Source organism: Scyliorhinus torazame, chromosome 9, assembly GCF_047496885.1.
Source record: "Scyliorhinus torazame isolate Kashiwa2021f chromosome 9, sScyTor2.1, whole genome shotgun sequence".
Classification (NCBI taxonomy): Eukaryota; Metazoa; Chordata; class Chondrichthyes; order Carcharhiniformes; family Scyliorhinidae; genus Scyliorhinus; species Scyliorhinus torazame.
Window position 1 is genome coordinate 68,310,699 of NC_092715.1, and position 12,541 is coordinate 68,323,239.

Sequence of the window (12,541 nt, forward strand, 5' to 3'; positions counted from 1 at the left end):
AGGCAAGGGAATCTATGTGTGGAGCCAGAGGAAATGGGCGAGGTACTAAATGAATACTTTGCATCAGTATTCACCAAAGAGAAGAAATTGGTAGATGTTGAGTCTGGAGAAGGGTGTGTAGATAGCCTGGGTCACATTGAGATCCAAAAAGATGAGGTGTTGGGTGTCTTAAAAAATATTAAGGTAGATAAGTCCCCAGGGCCTGATGGGATCTACCCCAGAATACTGAAGGAGGCTGGAGAGGAAATTGCTGAGGCCTTGACAGAAATCTTTGGATCCTCACTGTCTTCAGGGGATGTCCCGGAGGACTGGAGAATAGCCAATGTTGTTCCTCTGTTTAAGAAGGGTAGCAAGGATAATCCCGGAAACTACAGGCCGGTGAGCCTTACTTCAGTGGTAGGGAAATTACAGGAGAGAATTCTTCGAGACAGGATCTACTCCCATTTGGAAGCAAATGGACGTATTAGTGAGAGGCAGCACGGTTTTGTGAAGGGAAGGTCGTGTCTCACTAACTTGATAGAGTTTTTCGAGGAGGTCACTAAGATGATTGATGCAGGTAGGGCAGTGGATGTTGTCAATATGGACTTCAGTAAGGCCTTTGACAAGGTCCCTCATGGTAGACTAGTACAAAAGGTGAAGTCACACGGGATCAGGGGTGAGCTGGCAAGGTGGATACAGAACTGGCTAGGCCATAGAAGGCAGAGAGTAGCAATGGAAGTATGCTTTTCTAATTGGAGGGCTGAGACCAGTGGTGTTCCACAGGGATCAGTGCTGGGACCTTTGCTCTTTGTAGTATATATAAATGATTTGGAGGAAAATGTAACTGGTCTGATTAATAAGTTTGCAGACGACACAAAGATTGGTGGAATTGCGGATAGCGATGAGGACTGTTGGAGGATACAGCAGGATTTAGATTGTTTGGAGACTTCGGCGGAGAGATGGCAGATGGAGTTTAATCCGGACAAATGTGAGGTAATGCATTTTGGAAGGTCTAATGCAGGTAGGGAATATACAGTGAATGGTAGAACCCTCAAGAGTATTGAAAGTCAAAGAGATCTAGGAGTACAGGTCCACAGGTCATTGAAAGGGGCAACACAGGTGGAGAAGGTAGTCAAGAAGGCATATGGCATGCTTGCCTTCATTGGCCGGGGCATTGAGTATAAAAATTGGCAAGTCATGTTGCAGCTGTATAGAACCTTAGTTAGGCCACACTTGGAGTATAGTGTTCAATTCTGGTCGCCACACTACCAGAAGGATGTGGAGGCTTTAGAGAGGGTGCAGAAGAGATTTACCAGAATGTTGCCTGGTGTGGAGGGCATTAGCTATGAGGAGCGGTTGAATAAACTCGGTTTGTTCTCACTGGAACGAAGGGGGTTGAGGGGAGACCTGATAGAGGTATACAAAATTATGAGGGGCATAGACAGAGTGGATAGTCAGAGGCTTTTCCCCAGGGTAGAGGGGTCAATTACTAGGGGGCATAGGTTTAAGGTGTGAGGGGCAAGGTTTAGAGTAGATGTACGAGGCAGGTTTTTTACGCAGAGGGTAGTGGGTGCCTGGAACTCGCTACCGGAGGAGGTGGTGGAAGCAGGGACGATAGTGACATTTAAGGGGCATCTTGACAAATACATGAATAGGATGGGAATAGAGGGATACGGACCCAGGATGTGTAGAAGATTGTAGTTTAGTCGGGCAGCATGGTCGGCACTGGCTTGGAGGGCCGAAGGGCCTGTTCCTGTGCTGTACATTTCTTTGTTTTGTTCTTTGTTGACATCATCGGTGAGATGCCAGTGCCCAGAGTGAGAGTGTGCCCAGGACGTCTTATTTTGGTTTGGGAGCTGGAAAACTGTGTTGGTGAGAAGCTCATGCTCAGCGCAGAATTGCAGGAGTAGAAGACTATTTCTATTTCCTTTTCCAACTTCGTGTTTGCTGATAACTCCTTCCCAGGTAATTTGGCGACCTGTGCCGACTCTGCCGTTAAAGTCACCAAGTATGATCAGCGTTTCTGACTTTGATGCCGCTTTAGGCAGGCAGTGTAGGTCTTCATAGAATTTCTCCTTGATGACTTCAAGTTGGTCACTGTGGGGGTATATACACTGTTGGTCATAGTTTGCTTCTTATCTGCCAGTGGGATATTGAATATCATGAGGCGGTCATTTAGACCCTTGGTTCACCAGTTCACACAGTGTGTAGTTCGGGCCTAGAATGCACTGCCTGGAAGTGTGGTGGAGGCAGGTTCAATTGAGGCATGAAGGAGGGCAGTAGATGATCATTGGAATAGAAACAATGCGCAAGGCTAAAAGCCAGGGGTATGGCACTAAGTTATAATGCTGATTTGGAGAGCCAATGCAGACGTGATGGGCCGAATGGCCTCCAGTGTAACAATTCTGTGATTCTCTGTAAAATGTTATTCAGACATAACATAAGAACATAAGAACTAGGAGTAGGCCATCTGGCCCCTCGAGCCTGCTCCACCATTCAGTGAGATCATGGCTGATCTTTTGTGGACTCAGCTCCACTTTCCGGCCCGAACACCAGAACCCTTAATCCCTTTATTCTTCAAAAAACTATCTATCTTTATCTTAAAAACATTTAATGAAGGAGCCTCTACTGCTTCACTGGGCAAGGAATTCCATAGATTCACAACCCTTTGGGTGAAGAAGTTCCTCCTAAACTCAGTCCTAAATCTACTTCCCCTTATTTTTCCATTGTTTTCCATTGCACAAAACAACATTGACCCTTCTTGATTGTATTATAATTTTCTCAATATCCTGTTGTTACCTTGTTAATAATAAACTTGAGCACTTCTGCTCTGACAGATGTTAGGCTAACTGGCCTATAGTTTCCTGCTTTTTGTCTCCCTCATTTCTTGAATAGGGATGTTCCCTCATTTCTTGAATAGGGATGTTACATTTGCAATTTTCCAATCTGCTGGGACCTTCTCCGAATCATTAGGAATTTGGAAGATCACAATTAATACATCAACTATCCCCACAGCCACTTCTTTTAAGAGCTTATGACGCAGATCATCTGGTCCAGGAGACTTGTCAGCTTTGAGTTCTAATCATTTTTTCAGTATCTCTTCCGTAGTGATTGTTTTAAGTTCTTCTCTCTCTTTTAACTTTTGATTTTCAAGTGCTTATGCAATGTTTTTGTGTCTTCTACATCGTGAAGACAGACACATTTATAAGGCCACGAAAGAGTCCACACCAAGTAGTTCAAAGAAACTTAGTTTATTTACAGTAACTGTTATTATACATCACATGGTAGACCGGTCTGCCTTGCCAATGTCTAACTGGTCAACTTTATATATACAACAGCTTGTTTAACAGGGGGGGGCTCATATTCATAGAGTCATAATAATAATAATCATCACTTATTGTCACAAGTAGGCGCCAATGAAGTTACTGTGAAAAGCCCCTAGATGTTTACAGCATGGAAACAGGCCCTTTGGCCCAGCTTGTCCATGCCGCCCAGTTTCTATCACTAAGTTAATACCACTTGCCCGCATTTGGCCCATATCCCTCTTCTGCAAAGTTCACCGGGAAGTTAATTGTTCCCACCCTGTAAGAAACCTGTGGGTTATAACAGGCACAAACTCCCTGTTCAGTGGTTCTGCCATTTACTTATTTCCTTGGTCTTACTCTCTAAGCGACCAACATTCACTCTTTTGCTATAGTTGTAGAAGCTCCTGATCTTCCTTTTTGTATTTCTAGCTAGCTTTCTCTCACACTCTAATTTGTTCCTTCTGATTTTTTATTAGTCATTCTTTGCTGATTTCTAAATTCTGTTAAATCTTCTGACCTACCAATAATCTTTGCAGATTCCGTGCATCACCCTAACACCGTCTCCGCGTAGACTGCCCAGTAATAATATAGCAAGTTTGGCGGCGGCAGACCCCTTGACTGTCTATCCCTCTGAAGGACCCCCCCTCCGAATCCTCGGGACCTTATCCACCCAAATAAAGCTGGAAATAGGCCGCTCGGCCCTTTGGAAAAAAGATTTGGGCAGGAAGAGTAGGAGACGCTGAAATAAAAACATAAATCTCGGCAAGATGTTCATCTTAATCGATTGGATCCGGTCCGCCAAAGATAGTGGGAGACCATCCCACCTCTGCAGGTTTGCCTTAACTCTACTCACTAACCTCGGGAGCTGCACCCAATCCCCAGCCACATAGATCCCTAAGAATCGAAAAGTAGTCCCCGTTAACCGAAACAAAGGCTACCCCGCCTCCCACCCCAAAATTTGGCTCCTCTCCATAACGCGCGACCACAAAATATTCGCTCTTCCCTATATTTAGCTTGTAACCGCAGAAGGCCCCGAAGCTCTGCAAAATACCCATAATATTGCCGTTAGATAACCTCGGATCCCTCACATACAGCAGCAAATCATCTGTATTTAACAACACCCTATGCTCCATCCCCCCTTACAATCCACTCCACTCCATTTGAGTCCCATAAAGCAATTGCCAACGGCTCAATTGGCAACACAGACAACAGGGGAGACATCGGACACCCCGAGTCATCACCTGATGGAACCAGAAAGTCCCAGAGCTCATGGTGTTGGTACAAACGTTAGCAAATGGGGCCATATACAATTGTCATACCCACAACACAAACCCAGCACCAAACACAAGCACTCAACCCGGTCAAAACACCTTTTCTGCGTCCAATGACACAGCCGCAGCAGCCTCCCCGAACAGGCGCTGGAATGTGGCTACTAGGGGCTTTTCACAGTAACTTCATTTGAAGCCTACTTGTGACATTAAGCGATTTTCATTTCATTTCATTTTCATTTCAATTATCTCCGGTTCTGGCCTGGCCACAGGGTTAGCACCGCGTTCAACAACCGCCTCATATTGGACGACAGATTCGCCCTGTCACAAACCCTGTCTGGTATTCCCCCACCACCTCCGGAAGGCAAGACGGCCGTAATGCTGACACCTTTGCCAATAATTTGGCATCTACATTTATCAGTGAGATCGGACTTCCGGTTGCTGCTATGCAGAGCTAAGTCGCACGTTCGGCAGCTCCCGCTTGGAACGGACTTTTGGGCTCTTTTCAGGGCCCCCAAAGGGATTTTTTCGACATTTCCCGGTGTGGGAAGAAGATTGCAATATTCCCCCGACAGTGTATGGCTTGGACCAGGAGCGGGGAGACTAAAAAAGTGGTGGTGAAGCCAAAGAAAGTGCGAGGGAAGAAGAGCAAGATGGCGGCGGGCGGGGACCAAGCAGCGTGGATGCAGTGGGCAGAGGAGCAGCAGGAGGCTATCCAGCGCTGCTTCAGGGAGATCAAAGCGGACCTGCTGGAGCCGATGAAGGCTTCTATCGACAAGCTGCTGGAGACCCAGACGGCCCAGGGGGTGGCGATCCGCGAGGTCCGACAAAAGATCTCCGACAACGAGGACGAGACCTTAGGCCTTGCGGTAAAGGTGGAGGCGCACGAGTCGCTCCACAAGAAATGGCAGGAATGGTTCGAGGAGATGGAGAATCGGTCGAGGCGGAAGAATTTGTGGATTCTGGGCCTCCTGGTGGGGCTGGAGGGGTCGGACGTGGGGGCCTATGTGGTCACCATGTTAAACTCGCTGATGGGAGCGGGGTCCTTCCAGGGGCCCCTGGAGCTGGAAGGGGCCCATAGAGTGCTGGTGAGGAGGCCCAAGGCTAACGAGCCTCCGCGGGCAGTGCTGGTGCGGTTTCATCGGTTCGCTGATCGGGAGTACGTGCTCAGGTGGGCCAAGAAAGAGAGGAGCAGCAGGTGGGAGAATGCGGAGGTTCGAATATACCAGGACTGGAGTGCGGAGGTGGCAAAGAAGAGGGCCGGGTACAACCGGGCGAAGGCGGTGCTGCACAGGAAGGGGGTGAGGTTTGGCATGCTGCAGCCGGCGCGACTGTGGGTCACCTATAAGGACCGGCACCATTATTTTGAGTCTCCGGAGGAGGCGTGGGCCTTTGTTCAGGCCGAGAAGCTGGACACAGACTGAGGGTCGGGATGGGGGTTCGGGCATGGGGATGGTCGGGGATTGTTGTTGTTGTGTTACATTTTGAGGGGGGATTCTTTGCTCTTGTTTCTTTTTGGTTCGGTGTGGGTGATTAGGGTGGGTTAGGCACTCTTTTGGTTGGGTCTGTCGGGTGGGCTCTTGGAGGGGGGTAAGTAAATGGAGTAGGGGTGGATGGCCGGTAGGGGGGGTGGGGCCCTGCGGGGGAGGGGGAGGCCCGAGTCGGGGGTGAGGGGACTGGACCTGTCAGAGGTGGCGGGGCCAGGCAGGTGGAAAGCGCGGGCTTTTTCCCGTGCTGAAGGCTGGAGGGGGCGGGCGGGGAAGCGAGGGTTGTTTCCCGCGCTTGGGATGGAAGGGGGAGGCGGAGAACCTGTCGATGGGTAATGGAGGAGGAGGGTATGTCCCACAATGGGAGGAGTTGAAGGAGAGGTGGGAGTGGCCGGGGTCAGCAGGAGTCGGCTGGCTTGCGGGAGTGCAATGGGGGGAGCAAAGCAGCTAGGAGGGGTCCTAGCTTGGGGGGGGGGGGGGGGGGTGGAGGGGTGGGGGGTGGGTGGGTGGGGAACCAGGTTGCTGCTGGTATGGTCAAGGGGGAGCTGGAGCGAGTAGAGGGGGTTGGGACGGGGGTCTGCCGCCGTGGGGAACGGGCTGGGCGTGGGGTGCGGGCGCGTGGCTGGCCGAGTAGGGGTTATGGCTAGTCGGCGGGGGAGGGGGGGGGGGGGGCGGGTAGCCCCCTGATCCGGCTGATAACCTGGAATGTAAGGAGACTGAACGGGCCGGTCAAGCGGGCCTGGTTGTTCGCGCACCTGAAGGGGCTGAAGGCGGATGTGGTCATGCTCCAGGAGACACACCTGAAGGTGGCAGACCAGGTAAGATTGAGGAAGGGGTGGGTAGGTCAGGTGTTTCATTCGGGGCTGGATGCCAAAAACCGGGGGGGTGGCGATCTTGGTGGGAAAGAGGGTGTCGTTCGAGGCGTCGAGCATTGTGACAGACAATGGCGGTAGGTACGTAATGGTATGGGTAAGCTGCAAGGGGAGACGATGATGCTGGTCAACGTGTATGCCCCGAACTGGGACGATGCGGGTTTTATGCGGCGCATGTTGGGTTGGATCCCGGACTTGGAAGTGGGGGGCCTGATAATGGGGGGAGACTTTAACGGTGTTGGATCCGGCACTGGATCGCTCCAGGCCTAGGACGGGTATGATGCCGGCGGCGGCTAAAGTGAAATTAAATGAAATAAAATTGCTGAGGGGGTTTATGGACCAGATGGGAGGGGTGGACCCTTGGAGATTTGCAAGGCTGGGGGCTAGGGAATTTTCATTCTTCTCGCATGTTCATAAGGCTTATTCGAGGATTGACTTTTTTATTATGAGTAGGGCGCTGATAGCGAGAGTAGAGGATACCGAGTACTCGGCGATAGCCATTTCGGATCACGCCTCGCATTGGGTAGACCTAGACCTGGGGGAGGAGAGGGACCAGTGCCTGTTGTGGCGCTTGGAGGTGGGGCTGTTGGCAGACGAGGAGGTGAGTGAGCGGGTCCGAGGAAGCATAGAGAGATACCTGAAGGCCAACGATAATGGGGAGGTCCGAGTGGGGATGGTATGGGAGGCGCTGAAGGCGGTGGTTAGGGGAGAGCTGATCTCCATTAGGGCCCATAAGGAGAGGAGAAAGCAGAGGGAGACGGAGAGGCTGGTGGGGGAGATGGTGAGGGTAGACAGGAGGTATGAAGAGGTGCCTGAGGAGGGACTGTTGAGGGAGAGGCGTAGCCTCCAGGCCGAATTCGACCTGTTGACCACCAGGAAGGTGAAGGCACAGTGGAGGAAGGCCCAGGGGGCGATTTATGAGTATGGGGAAAAGGCAAGTCGGATGCTGGCGCATCAGCTTCGGAAGCGGTACACAGCTAGGGAGATCGGGGGAGTTAAGGATAGGGGAGGGAGTGTGGTGCGGAGTGGGGTTGGCATCAATGGGGTCTTCAGGGACTTTTATGAGGAACTGTATCGGTCGAGCCCCCACTGGAGGAGGGAGGGATGGGCCGCTTTCTGGACCAATTGAGGTTTCCGAAGGTGGAGGAGGGACTGGTGGCGGGATTGGGGGCCCCGATTGGGCTGGAGGAGCTGGCTAAAGGGATAGGGAGCATGCAGGCGGAGAAGGCACTGGGGCCAGACGGTTTCCTGGTCGAATTCTACAAGAAATATGTGGGCCTGTTGGGCCTGTTGCTGGTTAGGACCTTCAATGAGGCAAGGGAGGGGTGGGGCTTTGCCCCCGACGATGTCCCGGGCACTGATCTCCTTGATCCTGAAGCGGGATAAGGATCCCCTGCAGTGTGGGTCTTACAGGCCGATTTAGTTGCTAAACGTAGATGCCAAGGTGCTGGCGAAGGTCTTAGCCACGAGAATTGAGGATTGTGTGCCGCAGGTCATCCACGAAGACCAGACGGGCTTCGTGAAGGGGAGGCAGTTGAACGCGAATGTGCGGAGGCTCCTGAACGTTATGATGCCGGCGAGGGAGGGGGAGGCGGAGATAGTGGTGGTGATGGCGCTGAGAAGGCCTTCGATAGGGTAGAGTGGGGGTACTTGTGGGAGGTGCTGAAGATGTTCGGGTTTGGGGAGGGGTTTGTCAGGTGGGTTAGGCTGTTGTACGAGGTCCCGATGGCGAGTGTGGCCACGAACAAGAGGAGGTCTGAGTACTTTTGGTTGCATCGAGGGACGAGGCAGGGGTGTCCCCTGTCCCCCCTGCTCTTCGCACTGACGATTGAACCCCTGGCTATGGCACGGAGGGAGTCGAGGAACTGGAGGGGGTTGGTGCGGGTTGGGGAGGAGCATAGGGTGTCGCTCTATGCGGGCGACTTGCTGCTATATGTGGCGGACCCGGTGGGGGGAATGCTGGAGGTAATGAGGATCCTCAGGGAGTTTGGGGATTTCTCAGGGTACAAGCTCAACATGGGGAAGAGCGAGTTGTTCGTGGTTCACCAAGGGGACCAGGAGAGGGGGATTGGCGAGCTCACACTAAAAAGGGCGGAGAGGAGCTTCAGGTATTTGGGGGTCCAGATGGCCAGGAGCTGGGGGGCCCTGCATAGACTTAATTTCACGAGGCTGGTGGAGCAAATGGAGGAGGTGGGACGCGTTGCGGCTGTCCCTGGCGGGTAGGGTGCAGTCAGTTAAGATGACGGTGCTCCCAAGGTTTTTGTTCCAGTGCCTCCCCATTTTTATCCCGAAGGCCTTCTTTAGGCGGGTCAACAGGAGCATAACGGGGTTTGTGTGGGCACGAGGGACTCCGAGGGTGAGAAGGCTGTTCCTGGAGCGGAGTAGGGTTGGGGGGGGGCTGGCACTGTCCAACCTCTGTGGGTACTACTGGGCCGCCAATGCGGCGATGGTGCGCAAGTGGGTGATGGAGGGGGAGGGGGCTGCATGGAAGAGGCTGGAGACGGCGTCTTGTGAGGGTACGAGTCTGGAGGCGCTGACAACGGCGCCGCTGCCGCTCCCTCCAAGGGGGTGTACCACGAGCCCGGCAGTGGCGGCTACCCTCAAAATCTGGGGGCAGTGGAGGCGGCACAGGGGGGAAGTTGGGGCCTCGGTGTGGACCCCAAGACGGGGGAACCACCGGTTTGTCCCAGGGAGAATAGATGGAGGGTTTTCGGGGTGGCACAGCTCAGGGATAAGAAGGTTGGGGGACCTGTTTGTGGATGGGAAGTTCGCGAGCCTGGGTGAGCTGGAGGAGAAGTATGGGCTCCCCCCGGGGAACACCTTTAGATATTTACAGGTAAGGGCGTTTGCCAGGCGGCAAGTGGTGGAATTCCCGCGGCTGCTGCCACGCACAGTACAGGATAGGGTGCTCTCGGGGGGGGGGGGGGGGGGGGTGGGTTGGAGAGGGGAAGATCTCGGAAACTTACCAGGTGATGCAGGAGGAGGAGGAGGGCTCGGTGGTGGAGTTGAAAGGTAAGTGGGAGGAGGAGTTGGGAGAGGAGATCGAAGAGGGGACGTGGGCAGATACCCTTGGGAGGGTGAACTCTTCCTCTTCGTGCGTGAGGCTCAGCCTCATACAGTTTAAGGTGCTGCATAGGGCACACATGACCGGGACAAGGATGAGGCGGTTCTTTGGGGGTGAGGACAGGTGTGTTAGGTGCTCAGGGAGCCTAGCAAATCACACCCATATGTTCTGGGCATGCCCAGCGCTGGAGGAATTTTGGAAGGGCGTAGCGAGGACAGTGTCGAGGGTGGTAGGATCCAGGGTCAAACCGGGCTGGGGGCTCGCAATATTTGGGGTTGCAGGGGAGCCGGGAGTGCAGGAGGCGAAAGAGTCCGGTATTCTGGCCTTTGCGTCCCTGGTAGCCCGGCGAAGGATTCTTCTTCAGTGGAAGGATGCGAGGCCCCGAATCTTGGAATCCTGGATCAACGATATGGCGGGGTTTATTAAATTGGAGAGGGTGAAATTTGCCTTAAGGGGATCGGTACGAGGGTTCTTCAGGCAGTGGCAACCATTCTTGGACTTCCTGGCAGAACGGTAGACAATGGCCAGCAGCAGCAGCAACCCGGGGGGGGGGGGGGGGGGGGGTCTATTTTATTTTTGTTTGTTTACACTGGGGGATCTGAGGGGGTGTATATATTTGCTTTGTGTTAATTTGGGGTGTTAATTTATTATTTATGTAAAAGGGGAGGGGGGCACAGGGGTTGTTTTATTTTGTTCAGTATTTAATTCTATTGGGTTCCTTTTTCATCCTGTTGTTGATATTTTGTGAAAACCTCAATAAAAATTATTTAAAAAAAAAAAAAAAATCAGTGAGATCGGGTGATACGACCCACACTCTGTGGGATCCTTATCATTTTTCAGGAGCAAAGAGATGGATGCCTGCCCCAGCATCTCAGGGAGGGAGCCCCACGCTAAAGAGTCCCTAAACATGCCCAGTAACAACACACCCATCTGATCCACAAACTTGTTATAATATTCCACTGGGAACCCATCCTGCTCTGGTGCCTTACCATGTGCCTCAACGCTATCTGAATCTCCTCCAGGCCCAGGGGTGCCTCCAGATCCTCCCGCAATTCCTCCCCCACCTTGGGAAACTCCAGACCCTGTACCCAACAGGCGCCAGAGTGTGGCGACTAGGGGAGTTTCACAGTAACTTCATTGCAGTGTTAATGTCATCCCACTTGTGACACGAATAAAGATTATTATTATTAAAAAAATAACTCCGCCGATTAAAATGAATGTGTGGCCTCGGTTTTTGTTTATATTTCAGTGCCTGCCGATCTTTTTACCAAAGGTGTTTTTTAAGGAGGTGGAGAAGATTATTGTTTATTTTGGGGGGGGGGGGGCGGGGTGGTGGCTAGGATTAGGAAGGTACTTTTGCAGTGAGGATGGCATGCAAGGAGATTGGGCCTCCCGAATCTATTATATTATTATTGGGCGGCGAATGCTGAAAAGGTGAGGAGCTGGATCGGGGTGGGGGGGGTGGGGGGGTGGTCCCAGTGGGTCAGAATGGAGGAGAGTCTGCGCAGGGGGTCGGGGCTGAGGGCATTGGCAACAGCGCCGCTCCTGATGGCCCCGGGTAATTATTCGGGGAGTCCCGTGGTGGTGGCAATATTGAAAATCTGGAGGCAGTTGAGGCAGCACTTCAGGCAGGGCGGAGAAGAGAGGAGGCAGTTGGAGGCAGTTGAGGCACCACAGTTGTGGGCGGGGTCAAGAAAGATGACGATTAGGGGGAACCATAGATTTGAGCCAGGAAGTGGCGTGGGAGATTTCGGCGATCGGAGGAGAGGGGGAGTTAGGGTATTAAAGGATTTGTTTCTGGGGGGCCGTTTTGCGAGGCAGGAGGAGTTGGGGGAGAAATATGGGTTGGGGCAGGGGGAGGTATTTAGTTATCTGCAGTTCTGGGATTTTGCCAGGAAGGAGGTTCAGAGCTTCCTGATAGAGCCGGCCCCCACATTGTTGGAGGAGGTATGGCCGGCAGGGGGAATGGAGAGGGGGGTGGTTTCGTCGATTTATGGGAAGATTCTGGGGGAGGACAAGGTATCATTGGAGGGGATTAAAGTGAAGTAGGAGGAAGAGTTGGGGGAGGGTATGGAGGACGGGCTGTGGTCTGAGGTGCTCCGGAGGGTGACTGCCTCAACCTCGTGTGCGAGGTTGGGGCTGATACAGTTGATGGTGGTATATAGGGCGCACCTCACGAGGGCAAGGATGCCGACTCTTTGAGGTGGTAGAGGATCTGTGTGAGCGTTGTGGAAGGAGTCCCGCAAATCATGTTCACATGTTTTGGTCCTGTCCGAAACTGGAGGGGTATTGGGGGGAGGTCTTTAAGGTCATCTCGGGGGGGGGGCGTATGTGATGTTCGAACCAGGGCCCCATGAAGCCATATTTGGGGTGTCGGACCAGCCGGGTGCGAAGGCAAATGTCTTAGCCTTCGCCTCACTGATTGCCCGAAGGCGGATCCTGTTGGGTGGAGGTCAGCTTCTCCGCCCTGTGCCTCGGTGTGGCTGGGGGGATCTGTTGGAATTTTTGATGCTCGAGAAGGTGAAGTTTGTGTTGAGGTGAGGATGGAAGGGTTCTACAATTCATG